This window comes from Plectropomus leopardus, chromosome 3, assembly GCF_026936395.1.
Source record: "Plectropomus leopardus strain MGB_pleo_1.0 chromosome 3, ASM2693639v1, whole genome shotgun sequence".
Taxonomy (NCBI): domain Eukaryota; kingdom Metazoa; phylum Chordata; class Actinopteri; order Perciformes; family Serranidae; genus Plectropomus; species Plectropomus leopardus.
The window spans coordinates 40,984,982-40,993,053 of record NC_142178.1 but is presented as its reverse complement, the minus strand read 5'-3'; the positions used below and the strand labels follow the sequence as shown (position 1 = coordinate 40,993,053).

General features: G+C 41.8%; 1 pseudogene across 1 annotated transcript; it reads left to right on the top strand.

Moving 5' to 3' along the window:
* Positions 1-2,765: 2,765 nt before the first annotated feature.
* On the top strand, positions 2,766-7,375 carry LOC121940675 (3-oxo-5-alpha-steroid 4-dehydrogenase 2-like; annotated as a pseudogene). Its single transcript, XR_015776097.1, has 5 exons — positions 2,766-4,251; positions 4,873-5,036; positions 6,310-6,411; positions 6,566-6,717; positions 7,148-7,375. The product of XR_015776097.1 is annotated as a 3-oxo-5-alpha-steroid 4-dehydrogenase 2-like (transcript).
* Positions 7,376-8,072: the final 697 nt, after the last annotated feature.

Genomic DNA, 8,072 nt, shown 5'->3' with positions numbered 1-8,072 from the left:
GAGGAGGAGGACCGGAGCCGCCGCTGCGCGAGCCCGCCGCCAGAGGGCGCCAACCGGGGCCCTCCACAATAAGAGCACCCAATGTTGCGCCTTTATTTTCACTCGTTTTTAAATTTTAATCATTTTTTTTGTCGCAAAATTTAAACATATGAAAATGGCCAAATATTTTCAAAATATAATCATCGGTAAAATAATAATTACACACATTATATACAATGAACGCCCTTTGTCTTTGTACTGTTATTCAGCGTGTGTGGAGATTCACAGAAATGTATAAAAGAGAAACAAAAATATAACAATTGGAAATAAAAATACACATATTTTTAACATATAATAATCGGTAAAAAAAACAAAACAAAACAAAACATGTAAATAATTACAAACTAAATAAACCCTATCTGCCTTTTAACTGTTATTTATCATGTCTATGGAGTTTTGTATTCACAGAAATGTGAACGGGAAATTTTGTGTTTATATATCCAGATATAACGATAAAATGAAAAGAAAAGGTCAAATAATTTGCACATAATAATAATAATAATAATAAAAATAATAATAATAATAATACATAATTTGAAATTTCTATGAATTTCTTTTTCACAAAAGGTATTATTAAAATAAAGATGTACAATAGTGATACAAAACAAACAAACATTTCAGCGAGGAGGAAATGTTTGAGGAGGAACATTTCTATTGAGTTTTTTAAACAACAAAAATGTTTTAAAAAAACAAGCATTTTTTAATTTAATAAAACATATGCATATTATAAAATATAATTGCAAAATAATGTGCACATATGATAATAAGTACAATAATAATAAAAAATAAAAAAACATTATTTCAGAAATATACAATAAACCCTCTTGATCCTTTGCAAGGTGAAATGACAGGATATTATGGTCTGTACTGCAGACAGACACGGGCCTCCACAGGGGGGCGTCAGAGAGCTGAGGGGGACAGAGACGCTGCAGGACATGAATGTCAGTCTCTTCTTCATCACTGAAAACATCAGAGACATGATGACGTCTCTCAGTGTGACCTCTCAGCGTCCTCATGTCTGTCCACAATAAACGTCCACACGGACACCAGATCTGAGAGCAGCTGATGGTTTCCAGACATGAGCTGCTCAGATCAGCTCAGTGTGAACACACGAAGGTCGTCACGAGACCAAAAACTCGTCTGAGCGCAGAATCCTGCAGACCAAACTGGGAATTGTTTTTGTCCTTTTAGTATCCAGATGGCTTGAGAGTGCATAAAACAGCATCAGAGCAGACCCCCACACCCCCTGACAGAGGGCCTGTCTGAGACACTAATGTCCTAAAATACTAGAAATGTCCTAAAGTCCTACAAATGTCCTCAAATCCTAGGCACACCCTAAAATCCCACATTTGTCCTAAAATTCGAGAAACATTCTGTGTTCTAAATCCTAGAAATGTAATTTTCAAGGAAAACATGCCTTCCAAACCTGCGGGCCCTCTAAAGTAAAATTCACCAATATGACTCTATTTATCAGCCAGAAACTGTGAAAACAGAAATTATTGTTAGATTTTCAAATTCCAAACAGACCTTGAACTGCTATGACAATGTGATGTTGCTATGACGACGTGATGTTGCTATGACGACATGATGTTGCTATGACGACGTGATGTTGCTATGACGACGTGATGTTGCTATGAGGACAGCAGCATGTAGATGCAGCAGCCAGTAGCTCCTCAAATCCTTCCTTACACTCCTTTTTTCCTATATTTTTCTATTTTTCGACTCCGTCGTTCCTTCTGCTGAAACACTTTTCTTTGATAGAGAAGCACTACAGCGAGCGGCCAGTCAGACCAGAGGGGAGAAACGAAACCGAAAGATGAAGAGAGGGAGGAGAGAGGCAGGAGAGCCGGCATCAGGGTGAGGCTGACCTGACCTGGCTTTGAGCTGTTCCTCTGCCAAGCCCTCCTCTGGCTAAGGTCCGGTCTGCGTGCATCTTCGAAACACAAACGGTTTGCTGTAAAGCGGTGGCTGTATTTTCCCGAGCGTCCTGCTGCGGCGTTTGATCACATGACGGCATGCTGGGACCTGCTGCTGCTGAACTGGAGGAATGTGAAGAATCTGTGAACAGCAGCGCTCTTTGTTTGTTTCCTTCGGTCTGACTCTTCATCACCAGACCTCCTCACAGACGCTCAGCGCTGCGACTGTTTCACTGCAGATACAGGTCGCCCACAGCGCCGGGGCCACAGCTTTTCCACAGTAAAATGTTCATTATAAGAGACCATATGAGCGCCTTTTACTTTTCTACAAAGCCTCACGCGTCAGCGACTAACTGCAGATTCATTCTGTTAAAATTCAATTTAATTTGTTTCAACTCAACAATTCAACTCAATCCAGTTCAGTTAAATTCAAATTCATTCAATCCGTTTGAATTTGTAATTGTTTTGAAATCATACGTTGGCAGAAATTACAATCTCACATCTTTTAAAGCTTAACAGAGTCCAACGTCCAGTGTCCCTCACAGGACAGCCCCTCCTAAAACAACAGGGGTCTTACTGAATGAACCCTTTCCTCTGGACCGTTTTCCCAGAAGCTAACAGGAGCGCTGCCAACACTGAGTCTCCACGCGCCTTTCACCAAACAGACCTTTGGAAGAACAAACTGCTGAGACGAAATAGTTTTCACATACTTGACTCACAACGTCAGGAGCTGCTGGGCTAACTGTTTCAGTGTATGTGAGGCTGAGAGACAGAGAGGAGGAGACAGAGGGACGGAGACAGACTGAGAGGGACTGAGACACAGAGAGAGAGAGAGGGGGAGGAGACAGAGGGACAGAGACGGACTGAGAGGGACTGAGACAGAGAGAGAGAGAGGAGGAGGAGACAGAGGGACAGAGACGGACTGAGAGGGACTGAGACAGAGAGAGAGAGAGGAGGAGGAGACAGAGGGACAGAGACGGACTGAGAGGGACTGAGACACAGAGAGAGAGAGAGGGGGAGGAGACAGAGGGACAGAGACGGACTGAGAGGGACTGAGACAGAGAGAGAGAGAGGAGGAGGAGACAGAGGGACAGAGACGGACTGAGACACAGAGAGAGAGAGAGGGGGAGGAGACAGAGGGACAGAGACGGACTGAGACACAGAGAGAGAGAGAGGGGGAGGAGACAGAGGGACAGAGACGGACTGAGACACAGAGAGAGAGAGACAGAGGGGAGGAGACAGAGGGACAGAGACGGACTGAGACACAGAGAGAGAGAGACAGAGGGGAGGAGACAGAGGGACAGAGACGGACTGAGACACAGAGAGAGAGAGACAGAGGGGAGGAGACAGAGGGACAGAGACGGACTGAGACACAGAGAGAGAGAGAGGGGGAGGAGACAGAGGGACAGAGACGGACTGAGACACAGAGAGAGAGAGGGGGAGGAGACAGAGGGACAGAGACGGACTGAGACACAGAGAGAGAGAGAGGGGGAGGAGACAGAGGGACAGAGACGGACTGAGACACAGAGAGAGAGAGAGGGGGAGGAGACAGAGGGACAGAGACGGACTGAGACACAGAGAGAGAGAGACAGAGGGGAGGAGACAGAGGGACAGAGACGGACTGAGACACAGAGAGAGAGACAGAGGGGAGGAGACAGAGGGACAGAGACGGACTGAGACACAGAGAGAGAGAGACAGAGGGGAGGAGACAGAGGGACAGAGACGGACTGAGACACAGAGAGAGAGAGACAGAGGGGAGGAGACAGAGGGACAGAGACGGACTGAGACACAGAGAGAGAGAGACAGAGGGGAGGAGACAGAGGGACAGAGACGGACTGAGACACAGAGAGAGAGAGACAGAGGGGAGGAGACAGAGGGAGAATTGCTCAAGTTTAACAGAAAAAAGTCCAGCTGATAGCTCTAACAGAGACAGTGTGATTTGTTCTGGTGCAGCTGTCTGTCCCTCTGTCTCTCTGTCTCTGTCCCCGGTGTCCTCAGTCCTGAGCGGGCTGATGAGGTGTCTTGTCTCCGCGGTGTCCTCTCTGAGCTGGGCTCTGGTCCTCGGCGGAGCGGCCAACCTGCTGCGGCAGACCGGCAGACAGACGCTGTACGGCCGCTACACGCCGGCGGAGCGCCGCTGCTGTCCGGCCGGAGCGGCCTGGCTCCTGCAGGAGGCTCCGTCCTTCCTGCTGCCGCTGCTGCTGCTGCTGAGCGGGGACAGCAGCGGGGACAGCAGCGGGGACAGCGCCGGGAGGACGCTGCTGCTCTGCACCTTCATGCTGCACTACTTTTACAGGTCAGAGGTCACCTGACGCCGGCGGTCTAAGGGACGGTTCTGTATTTATCAGCGGAGGAGGATGGCCGTTTGCTGCAGATATTTTTCCCATGAGCCTCGTTCGTCCAACATGACGTGTTCAACGACTGTTAGAAATTTGAAAATCAGGTTTTTCTTTGGCAGGCCCGCAGGTTTGGAAAGCATGTTTTCTTTAAAAATGACCAAACATTTTAAAAGAAAAATAAACTGCAAGTTTTTAATTCCAAAAAATCGTCCAGAAAACGTTTTTTTAAAAATCCAAAAAGTTTAAGAAAATTTAAAAACTAAAAAGAAAATAAAAGTAACAAAAACATTTAAAGAATAAAAATCAGCCAAAGTTTTTGAAAAATGACCAAACATGAGGCCGTGTTTTTTTATTGATTTTGTTTTTTTGTTGCTCCAGAGGTCTGAGCTAAGCCCCTGATGTCCTCAAACCCTAAAGACGCCCCGATTCTTTAAGATGAAGTGTTCATTAATAATATTAAAACAACTAAAACATGCAAATCAATAAAACTGTCTGAACATGAAGCGGCTCCTTATTTCCATGTTTGAACCTGAAAACCTGAGAGTGTAAAACTCAGTCAGCACGTGTCTGCTCTGTAGGAGTTTCATCTACGCCTTCCTGACCAGAGGACGACCCGTCCCGCTGCGCATCGTCCTCCTCGCCGCCATCTTCTGCTCGCTCAACGGCTTCCTGCAGGGTCACCACCTGCTGCACTGCGCCCGCTTCCAAGACGGCTGGCTGACGGACGCTCGCTGGGCTGCAGGTGAGTCACAGCCGCCGCTTCACGATCCGACCGCCAGACGACAATACTGACATTTAGTTTGTTGCCTTTAAATATTACGATAACCATCAGTGCTCATTTTGTTAACGAAAACCGGTAAATATGATCATCAAGGACTGTTTTTAATGACTAAAACGAGACGAGGATGAGAAGACACCACACAGCAAGACGGCGTTTCTACGATTTAAGGACGTTTGGTGCTCAGCGCGGACGTCTGCAGCATAAAAAACACCAATATTTTAAGATTTTTAAAAAACATTTTAAAAAGTTTGGGTAATTTTTTCCCACTTTAATTGAATTTAATTAATTATTTTTTTCCCTTTAAAACCATTTTTAGGCAGGTTTTTTCTGTAATTGTTTCATCTTTTTTCGGCATTTTTTTCCTTTAAATATAATTTGTGCCTTTGCCATTTACTTTGGGTGATATGTTTTTTTCCTTTATTTATTTATTGGCAATTTTTTAAAAAAAAATGGCCATTTTTGCTTTTTTGTTTGCAATTAAAAATGGTAATATGTTTCTCTTTAAAATTTAAAGTGATTTTTCTTTTTTAATACATTTTTGGTATTTTTTAAATAATTTTTTGGCAGTCTTCTTTGTCTTTGAAATTGTTTTGCTATTTTCACCAAATTTTTTGCCAAATCACCCAAAATTTTACAAAAAAATTAGATAAAAAAAAATTACAAACAGTTTTAAAGAAAAAAAATCACAAAATAGTTTTTTTAATTACAGAAAAAATGGCCATATGTTTATAACAATCACCAAAAATTTGCAGAAAAAAATTGCTAAAATTTAAAATTATAATAATAATAATATTGATAATAAAATAAAAAAAATAAATCATGCATCCATGTTTGGAATTCAGTTCAGTTCAGTTTATAAAGCCAGGACGGGTGGAAAAGAAACGGCTGAACCCTCAGCAGGAGCGACTGAGGACGGATCCCTCTTCAGGACAGACAGACGTGTGATAGATGTGTTTACAGAACATACATGTTCTCCTCCCAACTCCTCACATGTTGCCACTTTGTCAGTGGACTCCCTCATCCACATGTTACGCTCGAGGTATCGCCCTGCTACCAACACTGCACGCCACAGGAAAGTCCGAGCCAGCCCTAACTATCAGCTATATCAAAGAGGAAAGCCAGAGCCAGCCCTTACTATCAGCTATATCAAAGACCCGTGAGAGTATCGTCCTCCAAACATGTTAGATCAGATTATTGATATAATCTTTCTTCCTGTTATCTCTTATTCTGAAAGGGCTTCTTCTGTTTGTGGTCGGTATGATCATCAACATCCACAGTGACTACATCCTGCGCCGCCTGAGACGACCCGGAGAGATCGTCTACAAGATCCCCTACGGTACCACACCAGATCCTGGTCCTCACCAGATCCTGGTCCACACCAGATCCTGGTCCACACCAGATCCTGGTCCACAAACCCTGACAAAGTTTAGGATAACTAAAGTAACTGTTTACTTGAACTTTTCACACCTGGACTTTTACTTTTCTCTCAGGAGGAATGTTTGAGTTCGTGTCCGGCGCTAACTTCTTCGGGGAGATCGTGGAGTGGTGTGGGTACGCCGTCGCCGCCTGGTCTTTACCCACCTTCGCCGCCTTTCTTCATCACCGCGTGCTCCATCGGGCCCAGAGCCCTCCATCACCACAGGTGAGAATCTGCTTGTTTACAGCACAGCAGGTAACTTTACTGTTAGGTATTCCAACACAACACGTAGATTTAGTGTAATGTATTTCCAGCACAACAGGTCGGTAACAAAACTTTGAAGTACTGCAAACTTAAAATAAAAATTAAAAATGTAAACTTTAAAGTTTAAGTAAATCAGGCATTTTAATTATTAATTATTATTTAATTTAATTTAATTATTATTAATATGTATTATTAAGTACAGCAAACTTACATAAGACAATAATAAAACTTAAGACTTTAAGTTATTATAAAGTGATATTTTTATTTTAGCAATATTGAGTTCACTAACTTCAAAAATTCAAGGTTAATCTGACGCGTCGTCGTCTCTGTGGATGATTTTTGTCTCCGACTGGAAACAGTTTGGTGTAATCTGGTGGTTTGTGTGTTTCAGAGATTACCAGCAGAGGTTTGAGGACTACCCTCGCTCCAGGAAAGCTCTCATTCCTTTCATCCTGTGACCCCGGAGGACGACTTGCCGTCTCTCCGTCCGCTGCTGCTTTACACCAAATATTAATACTTGTTACTACAGTCATCTGTACACATTCAGAGTACTGATACAGAATATGACCAGTAATAAATGATGATGTATCATTATAGAGGAATAAAGTCATTAAAATGAGCTCCAGCTGGAAGGACAGACTCTGCAGGTCAGAGCAGAGTTTCTGTGTTTCTTTGTTTCTTTGTTTGTTTCTTTGTTTGTTTGTATCTTTGTTTCTTTGTTTGTTTCTTTGTTTGTTTGTATCTTTGTTTCTTTGTTTCTTTGTTTGTTTCTTTGTTTGTTTGTATCTTTGTTTCTTTGTTTGTTTCTTTGTTTGTTTGTATCTTTGTTTCTTTGTTTGTTTGTTTGTTTCTTTGTTTGTGGTCCATTTATAGATTTTGGTTATTTTTGCCTTTTTTTAGACCAGAGGAAACAAAATTTCCAAAATATTTATTATTATTATTATTATTATTATTATTATTATTATTATTATTATTATTATTATTATTATTATTATTATTATTATTGTTGTTGTTGTTGTTGTTGTTATTGTTATTATCATTATTATTATTATAGACAGGTTGATGAAATGTAAAAGTCAAAGTAAAAAGTGCAGAGACCACTGAGAACAGTCAAAAGAAGAGAACTAATATAAAATAATTACAAGAACAGCATTTGTTAACACTTTAAAAAGTCCTTTAAAATTATGTGAAAAAATAGTTGCAATAACATGATTTTATGAGCAATCAACTGTTCATAATTATGACAATTAGGTACTAAAACGCTTTAAATTCCTTTTAAATCATGTGGAAAAATGTGTTCGACCTATTTAATTTGA